The following is an 11,118-nucleotide window of genomic DNA, read 5'->3' on the forward strand; positions in this document are numbered from 1 at the left end:
GTTAGTGTGGGACTTCACACGTATGTCATGAGCCTCTTGTGGAGACACGCGCACTGTGGTCAGGATCTGTCTGCCGTCTCTTTTCCTCTGGCAGATATAGTGAAGTTCCTGGGGAGAATTGAACTTTTAGCCAAAGAGAATTCTTCAGCAAACAAACCACGAGTCCCAGGTATTAATTGAGTTACTTACCCTTCATGATGAAGTATTCACCTCTTCTTTTATATGTAATACTGGGTATCAGGTGGAGGCTGGCCATATACCAGTAATTCCAGAGCTTTCTCGTGGGCCATTTAACATCCTTTCAACTGTTTTATAAGTATGTGGTATCTGGTATCTTTACTTTATAGGCAGCTCAATTATGGGTTTAATGAGAAGCAGGATTGGAAAGAATGCTGGAAAGACCTTTTACTCAAGTAGAAGTAAAATTACCTGTTCTCAGATAAAAGTACAAAGACAGTAAAAACTACTCAGAGTTAATGTTACTGTGGTGCAATTAGGATAAGGGTTAAATGATTTAGGCTACCAGGCCAATACACATTGATATTCAAATATATACACTGTTGTATATACACCTACAACTGATCACTGATAAACCATTAGACTTTATTCAGGATCATGCAGTATGGCTGCAGGACAAGTCTCGGACTGTCCTGGAGTGGCCCAGCCAGAGCCCGGATTTAAACCCTATAGAACATCTGTGCAGAGAGCTGAAGATGGCAGCTCACACACGTTTCCAATCTGATCTGAGAGAACTGGAGAGGAGCTGTCAGGAATAACGAGATAAACTGCCCAACTCCAGGTGTACAACGTTTGCAGAGACTCACCCAGGAAGACTCAAACTGTGACTGCTGCCAGTGGAGCTGCTGCACAGGATTAAAGATCTGAATACTTTCCTAAATAAAAGATACTGATCTTTTAATAAATTTACAAAAACATTTCAAACGTGTTTTCATTTAATCATGATGTGAAAAAATGTGAAAGCCTTAATACTTTTTTAAGTGATTATATTACTGCTGCAGCAGCTCACAGCAGCCTTTCAGTTTTATTTACATGCGATTTGAAATACAGCTCATGTAAACAGCCATAGGTTTCTGCTGTAGGACCAGTAATATTGTCCCGTACTCCATTATCAGCCTTCAGTTCAACATGCACTGCTGTGTTTGTTCCATGTGTAACACAGCTTAATCATTCATGCACCATCCACCAATGGACAGTTTTGACATTTGGGATTCATTGTAAGATTAAAAAGGTGTTTATATCTGTCATATCCAGAAGTTCTCTGATGACACAGCCATCGTTGGTCGTGTATCGGAGGTCATCACCGACTTTGTCCACTGGTGTAAACTGAATCAACTTTATATCAACGCCACCAAGACAAAATAGATGTTGAGAGACGTCCGCAGGAAGTCGCCCCAGACTACACAGGTGAACGTCCAGGATGTGGACATTGAGATTGTGAAGGACTATAGATACCTGGGTGTTCACCTCAATAACAAACTGGACTGGTCCACACGCAGGTCCTGTACAAGAGGGGCCAGAGTCGCCTCCATCCACTGAGGAGACTGAGGTCCTTCGGAGTGTGCAGGACACTGCTGAGGACTTTTCATGACACTGTGGTGGCTTCCGGAGTGTTCTATGCCATTGTCTGCCGGGCATGTGGATGCACTGAGAGGGAAAGAAAAAAACTTGATAAACTGCTTCAGAGAGCCAGCTCGCTCTTGGACTGCCCTCTGGATCCTACTAGCAAAGTTGAATTCAATCATGGACAACGCCTCTCAACCCCTACATGACTCCGTGGGGGCCATTAGCAGCTCTTTCAGCAGCAGACTGCTCCACCCACAGTGCAAGAAGGAACACTTCTTCTTGCAGGTCCTTCATTCCCACTGCTGTCAGACTGTACAGAACCATCCAGAATGTTAAATAAAAAATGCTGCTTTGGTCATGTTTATTTACACTATTTTCACAATTGTTTTCTTTTGCACAATTTTTTTTTTACAATTTTGCACTACTTTTAAGAGGAAAAAAATGTTTTCACACTTGTTTTTTTATGTACAACCGTCTCACTCTTTTGTTCAAAAGATGATTTACCTGCCATGTACTATTCATCCTGTGAGTACATGAGCTTCATACTCAAATCTTAAATTTTCTATTGTCCTTTTCTATATTTCTTTATTCTGTTGTCTGCCTCATTCTGACCTGCCTGCTGCTGTAGCAAGTGAATTTCCCTGATGTATGGATAAATAAAGTTCTATCTAATCTAATCTTAAATGCATACATTTGCAACATGAGGCATAAACAGCTCAGTTGTTCCCAGCACCTGACGACGCTGCTCCTCAGGTCAGTGGCACCACTTCCTCTCCAGGAAAACAAAGCCTGAGCCAAAACACAACTTGTTTTCTGCTAATCATGTGCAGTCTCATGGAGCAGCTCTGAGGAATACATCTGTTTCGCCTTCTTTTGATTTTCTTGTTTTTTTAGATGATGAAATATAACTTCTCCCCTTGATTTGATGACTGCTGTTGCCAAAGCTAACTATGATATTTTTCTTTAATCTACCCACAGTGTGAACTTGGGTCACTTGCTTAACAGACCTCTGAAGTTCACTACATAATTCAAATTTATATAGGTTTAGAACAGGCACTGCACTAATGTAAACAATGGAATTTGTGTAAATTATTTGAATAAGGTCATGAATATTATAAACAAAATATGTATTTCTGAATATAGGTACAGGATGTATGGCTTTGATCAGTTACTACAGTAGTTATGTGAAGTTATCCTGGTGTACAGGTTTTGTCTGAGCAGAAAATGGGAAAATGTTGAACCTTCATTTAATACATAATAGAGATATTTATTAGTAATGAAGACAAAAGGAGCAGATACTTTAAACAGACATTTATTGAGATATGCAACATCAATCCATCATCACTGGAATGGGACCAGTCTGAGTCAGGACAGGAAGCATGATCTCAGGCATGGATACAGATGAATGTGTTACACATTCGTCATCAATAATTATCTGTTGCAGTGAATGAGGAAGACCTCAACAGCTGCTTTTCTTCATCAGAAGAAGGGGGGGGGGGGGCAGCACTTCTGTATTCAGATGATGAACCTGAAATGTATTTTCATTAAGTCTTCTGAGTGCCACCACTGTAACATTCATAAAGTCCATTGGCTTTGCAGCTATCAACATTCTTCGTCATTCAGGCATGTTACTAAAAATAGATTTTATTTTTATATCTATTTCCTTGTGACATACAGCTCTTATGTTGGTTTGTTGAATATGATTAATCACAGCAGGATGGCAACAACAATTACACAACATTAGACCATCGCCTCTGGGAAAAATGAACAACTCACCCATTGAACATCAACATTCTTATCTGGCAATATAGTGATTGTAGGGAGTGTAGGGAGTCTGAAAAGTGCCGGCTTCCTTTGAGTGGTGCATATCTTTCATACATCTTCCAGATTTTAAACTCTTCCTGTCAACTGTATTGTTGTAGTTCATCACTGGACTGGAGAGTGGAGACATCATCAATGTGAGGAATGTGAATATAAAACATGTTTCTGTTCTGTACTATATTGACACTCAGGGACATATGGTCAATTGTTGTAGAAAACATGTTGCAGGCACGGCCGTCATATTGTCTAGTTTTAGAAACCAGGGCTATATTTTCAGTACTGAAGATTTACAGGATGTTGCTTCAACATGAACTGATCCTTGAATCCAGATATTATGAATGTATCACTATTTCAAAGTTACATTCATCTCACTTTGGACATAGGGTGGGAATCTAAATTTGAGAGAACATCACGAACATGTGTGTTGCATAAATCCGTTTCGTAAGTCATCGTTTTAAATATTCCTGGAAATGTTTGATGAAAAGACACAGATTGGTGAAATTTCGTTTTGGGGATGATGATGAGCAAGCTGAAGTTGATCTATTCTATCATGCAGAGCCAGAATTTTGTTGTTTTTGGCCTCTGGTTGATTGTAGATTCATCTGAGAAAATTCATCCATATACACCAAACTTTTTTTTTCCAAGATGAGGACAATTGCTTCAAATTTAGAAAACATGTTGTTTTTCTTAATAATAAAGAAATAGACAGTATATTATTATTACAGCAGCTCAATGTTAAATTATAAAAAAGTAAAGTCAAGGTGCAGTGTCTCTGCTGGGAAAAGGCAGGTGGATGAAAACTACAACTGCTGGATCATGAAGCCCATCATTCACCCCAACTTCACCAAGAATGCATTGCCTCGATTACAGCCCCATTGTATAACGCTGGGCTCTTAATTTGTTCCTTTTAAACTTTTATAGCAGAGCCAAAAGACTGAGAGTCTGTTACCGCAGATGCATTTAGGACTTGTTTACATTTTGGACTTATCTGTTGGCGAGCGTGGCCAGAGGGGGATTTTAATCAAACCGGATACAGCAGTTTGTGAGCAGAGTGATAATGCTGTGGCGAGTCCCCTGCCAGGAAAAATAAAACACACTGCATGACTAATACACGTCATACATTCCTAATCAATGGAAGAGGTTGGATTCAATGGAATATTCCACAAATCACATCCTTGCCAGCTTCATTAGGCCTTTGTATCCACAGAAAAACAATGGTTAGACATTCAGAACGCTGCATTTCAAAAGTGACCCCAGGACCTGGGTAATGTAACTGGCCATTCACGTGGCTGACAACTAGCAGTCAGGCCAAAGGTGCCTACATTTGTTCCTTTGTTTTTCCAAAATTCAAGCACGTGATGACAGCCATCTGTCATTATTGACCAGTATTTCTCCCTTTTCCACAGCTCGGTTTGCGCCCGTCCGTGATACCAGACACCTGCTCATAGTAGCAACAAGAAAATCATTTTGTCCACCTAAAACATGATGTCATTTTCCATCCATTTCTAATGAGCTTCTCAGCACTTCACTTGATGTTTGATTCTTTCCACTATGGCTTGGAATTTATCTGTTCTCTGGTTTTGGAAAAGCTTCCTTTTGGCCAGACACAGAACATCCAGCCTTCATTCCAGTGTAAATTCCTGGGAATCACGTGACGTTTCTCAGTGTTGCAGGAGGATGAGGAGGTAAACATGTGAGAGGGCTGTACAGAGGGCTTGCACGTATTAACCAATGGTTTATACCCTCCACCCTGTATGTATAAAATTGCTAAATATTACTAAAATACAGAGCTAGAGTTGCAGCAGACCTGCGGTTCTCATGGAGCTTGTCCCAGATATACGGAGCATAAAATGTAATGCTCCACATATCTGGGACAAGTTTAATTTCCCACACCTCCAGCATCAGAGCACTCTGAAGATTTTGTGTCAAGTCTGGTGCAGGTGTTCATTTCCCCATAGAATGATTTTCAATAACATTTCCCTTCCCTTAAAGTTTCTTCCAGCACCATCATCAGGTTTAAAATCAGTTTCTGCAAGCCATCCAACCAGTTGCGTAATGAAATCAACCATTATTGCAACGACTTCCTCTCCCAATCCTATTTCTGTGAAAGGAGAATTATTTCCCATACACAGGGTAAAGCTGTTAATCACTTAAAAAGAAATGAGTCTGAAACGGTTGTTTTTTTAAACTGACCCCTTCCATCAGGCAAAAATAATACCATGTGTTTCTGTGCTTTTACATAAGACTTGCAGAAAGGAGCACTTAGTCTTCAGCGGGACGCTGCAGCGAGAAGTCACAGCAGAGATTAGATGACGGCAGAGTGTAATATATACCCTCAGGCTTTCACTTAGACCATTGTATGTCACTTTGTTTTCTTTTTCTTCATTTTTTATCTTAAATGTGCCTTTAATTTAGTTAATTTGTTTAATTTATTTGATTATCTCTTCCAGTTCTCTTTCAGTAAAATGAATGGTGACACAAGCACCTTAGTAGGATACATAAAATCATGCAGACTCAGCTCAGGAGCCAAGACGGAAAGAAATTCATTTTTACTGTCACATGCTAGTTGGTGTCAGAGAAGTATTTGTGAATCTACTGATCTCCTGGGGTTTTTACACACAACTAGAGATTTTACTCCAAATAGAGACAAAAACAAAAAGACAACATTGAGCAGCAGTTGTGTGTTGACGAGAGAGATTAGAGGTAAATGATCAGACTGGTTGGAGCTGAGTGAAAGGCTGCAGTAAGTCAGATAACCACTCATACCACTGTGGTGGTCAGAAAAGCATCTTAGTATACTGTAAACAACGCATCCAACATTGAAGTGGATCATCTACAACCACAGGTTGCTCTCCTGTCAGCCGTGAGCAGAAATGTGAAGCTGCAGGGACTCAGACTCAACAACACTGGACAGTTGAAGCCTGGTAAACCTTGTCTACTCTGATGAATGTGGATTTGTGCTGAGGCTGCAAATGGCAGAGTCACAAACTGGAGTCAACAACATAAATCTATGGAGCCAACCTGCTTTGTGTCAACAGTCCAAACTGCTGGTGGTGTGATGGTGTGAGGAATGTCTTCTTTTTGCATTTTGTGTCTGAATGCTAATTAATCATGGTTTGAATGTCACAGTCTAAGAAATGTTGTCGACCATGTTCATCTCTTTATGGCTTCAGTTTACCATCTTCTAATGGATACTTCCAGCAGGATAATGCTCCATGTCACAAAGTTAAAAGTCTTAAACTGGTTTCATGAACAGTGAGACAGTGAGTGAACCTCAGTGAGCTCCTCAGTCACCGGATGTGGATCCAGTAAAACCTTTGTGATGTGGTAGAACAGATGATTGACGGCATGAATGTGCAGCTGACAAATCTGCAGTGATGATGTGATTCATTTCAAAGCAACCGCAGTTCATACCTAGTACTGTTCAAGTATGTTGTTTACAATGCTCAGTGAATGTTAGGGACACAGAAGTTTGATTCTAGTACATTGTAAGTGACGGTGAAGTTAATCAATAAGAATATTGATTAGAGCAGCTTCAAACATTGTTGAAGTGGTAATGAGAAATCATTCTAGTTTATCAAAACTTGCATCCCATTTTCATGGCTTTCACCAAGTTTGCCCAGATCTGGTATCAGGAAAACCCTGCTACATCAAAAGACTTTCAAATAATAATAATAATAATAATAATATAGCTAAATTCCAGTATTGAGAAGTCTTTTGATGTTAAAATATCCTCCGACTATTTTTATATTTACCCATTATCCAGTCCAGTTTTTAGGGTTTTTGGGACAAAGCACCAATTTGCTGCTGTTTATTTATACACTATGATGACCTAGCATTATCTATGCATAAACATAATGTAGATAAATGAGGATTATGTATGAATGAAGTTCTGTTTTTTCATGTAGGATGATAAATATACATATTGCCTAGTTCGCTACCAAACTTACCTGAGAAACTTGAAAAAAGACTTTAATGTAACAAGTGTCGGGCCTGCTGACCCCTTGAGCTTCACATGATGCAATCTACACCACAACTGCTGCATCTTGTCTCTGTTCTGCAGATGTTTGACAATTTAAGCATCTTAAATGTCAGATATCTTTGGAACATTACAGTGATGTTCTTGCATTGTAGAGTAAGACATGTCTAATAATACTCCTAGATGCTTGCATACTACAAATAGGTTGTTATGTAAGCTTGATATATTACTCATGAGACTCTTAACGGATCCTTTAGTTGGCAAGTGTTTTGCTGTCACTCTGCTGTACAGTTTGCTAGCTTAAAACCCGCTCATCTCCGTAGTATAATCAACTTTCTTGGAAAAGTGTGTATGCTGATAGTAAGTGTTTGGGTGGGGAGTGCTTTTCCTTGCTTACTTGCAGGGTTTCCCTGAAGCGTCTTTCCTCAGAATGCTGCCTTATATGGTCTCTTATCATCAGGTTATGGGCTCGTTCTCTGCTTGCCTGCTTATTCACTTCAGCCTCTACATAGACAGGGCTCACACAGACAAAGCTTCAACAGTAGAGCACTGCAAAACTTCTACTGGCTGCTTACTGCAGAACAACATCACTACGTGTCAGTAACTGTTCCAGAAGCCTGGATATGCTCAGCGGCGTAATGCTGGACTTACTGCTTTGAAGTGATGCTCTGTTTTGACGACTCTGGGTGTTCATTTGCAAAAGACAGGAGAGCCTCTCCACATAAGAATAGTTCTGCAGGCAAAAGAGTAAACTTTAGCAAAAGCTCTACAAGTGGATACACTGAGACTGTGTATCCACACAGCTATGGTGAGAGATTGATTTGGAAGTCAGCATTTTTAGACTTTTCTGTCTGAATATTTTTCTAATCTGTATTACACCAAAGATCATAGAGAGGGTCAGGACTATTTGTTTTTTTGCTATTTGATTTATCCTGGGGTAGGTATGAATGTCTTTACACACACTATGGAGAAATAATTTACTCAAAACCTCATATGTCAAACTCATAGAAAAGAAATTGAGTTGCAGGCAGCAGAACTTGGTCGTAGACACTTGAGGGTGGTTCACCTTCCATCCAAGAGACCTCTTCAACTATTGTTGAGGCCCTGATCACACTCATCTCTAGGGGACCCAATCACAAGGGGACAGCTCTACAAAGGTTTCAACACAACCCAGGGGCGCATCTGAGAACCACCCATTCAGACCACATTCAGAAGTGGCTAGGACAGCACTTATTACTCCCCTTCAATGCGATCATTTTACCACAGTTGTTTACACTTGGCCCTCAGGTGACTCCAAAGACAACAGTTTTTACAACGGCCAGGACAAATAGATGGCCTGATGCAAAATACCTGGGTCTCTCCACTGGTCGGTCAGAACTGAAGATATGTCTTGGAAAAGAGGTCAAACATCTTCAAGTATCTACAACTGGTGGCCTTCGATTCAGCTTTTCCACCTAAAGCCACCATTATTTTGATGCCTGTGAAGGTTCCAGTCATCCAGGTCATGGTTTTATGCGAAAAGGTGAATCGAAGGCCCCCAGTGGTACATACTTGAAGGTGTGGGCATGGTTCATCCTCTGGGGACAATGAGAGTCTGTATGAAATTATAATAAAACAATAGTTGCTGTGATATTTCTTTCAACAACAAAGAAATAGACTGAAAAAAAACAGTCTTGCCACGCTGCTAGTGTGGCTGAAAATAAACTAGTAAGTTGTGGACAAGCTGAGGTGGTCTTTGTGGGCCCCATCGACCACGTCCTCTGAAGGAGAATTGGGACACACATACAGACTACATTCATCAGGGAGGGGAGGATAATGAGGAACAGGTGAAACAAATCGTGACAGGACGCACAACCACATTGAAGGAAACATAAGAAAGGGAAAGATGAGAGGAGAGGTGAGTATACCAAAAATGAATTATTAAATGAAACAATGAAAAACACAACAAGGACCAGAGGAGGATATTACACACACCAGTCGCTCAGGTTGTTATCGTCACATTACCGATTGTAAGATAGACTAATGAACTGAGGTATGACATGGTGTGGTGTCAAAATGGCATTACCATTACTGATAAGGATAAGGGATTGAAACCATAATAAGACTTTTGATGTTTTCTAAGCAGGTGGTATAAGTACCAGAATAGAAAAAATGGTAAGCAATTCCTTAGGTTTTATCAAATCCAGTCCAGGATGTAGTGAGCCATAATGTCTTTTGTGTAACTGATAGTCCATAGAAACTATAAAACATTAAATCATTCATCATCATAAACTTCATTAAACAATAAGCTCCTGCCATTTGTGCAATCATGTGCACCGAAACCCTGCTGACCCAGTATGGTATCATTTATCCACTGTGTAAAGGAAGCCTTTTCCAGTAAAACCACCCCCAACCTGCTCTGCAGTATCACTTACATTAAAGAGCAGAGCTGACATTCATAAAGAGTTGTTTTATTGCCTAGCACTCTGTATCCTAGCAGTGCAGTGCATTATTGCTTCTAAACAGACACTATAGAGTAGATGGCTGTAGGTGGGAGTGAGGAGATGCAGCCTGCAGACTACAGTGCCCGGTGCAACAGAATGGAGTAGAAAAGCACTTGTTAGATGCAGATGGTCTTTACTGACTCATAGAGAGATCAAGGTTGACCTAAGAAAGGTGAATGTCAATTCAAAGTTCTTTGCCAAGAGAGTCCCCAGGAAACAAAATGACATGGGGTTATATGACAGACCTGAGCTGTTTTAGGTCTGTGCACTCTGAATGGTCATGTTTGCTTTAATGGTTTTTATATTTTGTGTAATGCACTGTACAGCTGCATATTATTCATACAGGTGGTGGAGACATTTAGTTTTCTGTTTAAAGGTAACTGATCCTGGTCTTCCTCCTCCATTCATCCTGGTTGCCTTAGAGAACTTAAACAGCCCACACTTTTGCCAAAATCTAAACTGTTATCACCGACTGTTTAAACAGTCTTACTCAAAACAGGACAATTAAAAGTAGGCAGCCAGAGGCTCAATTACAGGTGTGGCTTGAGAAATATGAGGCCACCTTATATTGGTTGGACTCTATGCATGCAGTCATCTGGACGCATGATTTAATCTGTCTCTATAGCTTTAATACTCCACTAGTCATTAACTTGATCTGTGAGCTGTTAGTTGTTGGCCCAGGAAGTGTTTTTTTGTTGTAAATGTCAGCCAGGTGCAGCTGGCAACAAAGCTGTTAGACAAAACAGTATAGCTGTAAAACCGAAACACTGACAGAGCTGACGGGATCCTCGGCATTGACTGATTTAGAAAGATATCATTTTTGGCATTTCTCTATTTAAATGAAGTCATGCCTATGTGTGATGCTTTGCCATGAGTTTTCTTGCAAGTTCGAATGTGCATTGTTTGTGTGAGTACTGTCTTGCTCAGTTATCCTCTTCATATTATGAGTTTTCAAGTATTAGAAGCCCCCAAAAAGGTCTTAATATCTGGTATTTCATAAGAAATGAAGCCCATCCTCTTTCCACTCCAACCAACCTCACTTGTCATTTAGATGGATTCTACAAGATGTTACAAGCTTTCCTTGGAGATTCTGCTCCACTGATGATGTGACCTATTTGCATCAAAAAGTATTTGTAAGATTAGCTGTTTGAAGATGGAGTGAACATTGCAATGCATAGGACTAGTACCACATACAGCATCTGGTGGGAGGCGCTAAGTCAGGAGACACCCCAGTGCCCATACAACACCAAA

This window comes from Limanda limanda, chromosome 6, assembly GCF_963576545.1.
Source record: "Limanda limanda chromosome 6, fLimLim1.1, whole genome shotgun sequence".
Classification (NCBI taxonomy): domain Eukaryota; kingdom Metazoa; phylum Chordata; class Actinopteri; order Pleuronectiformes; family Pleuronectidae; genus Limanda; species Limanda limanda.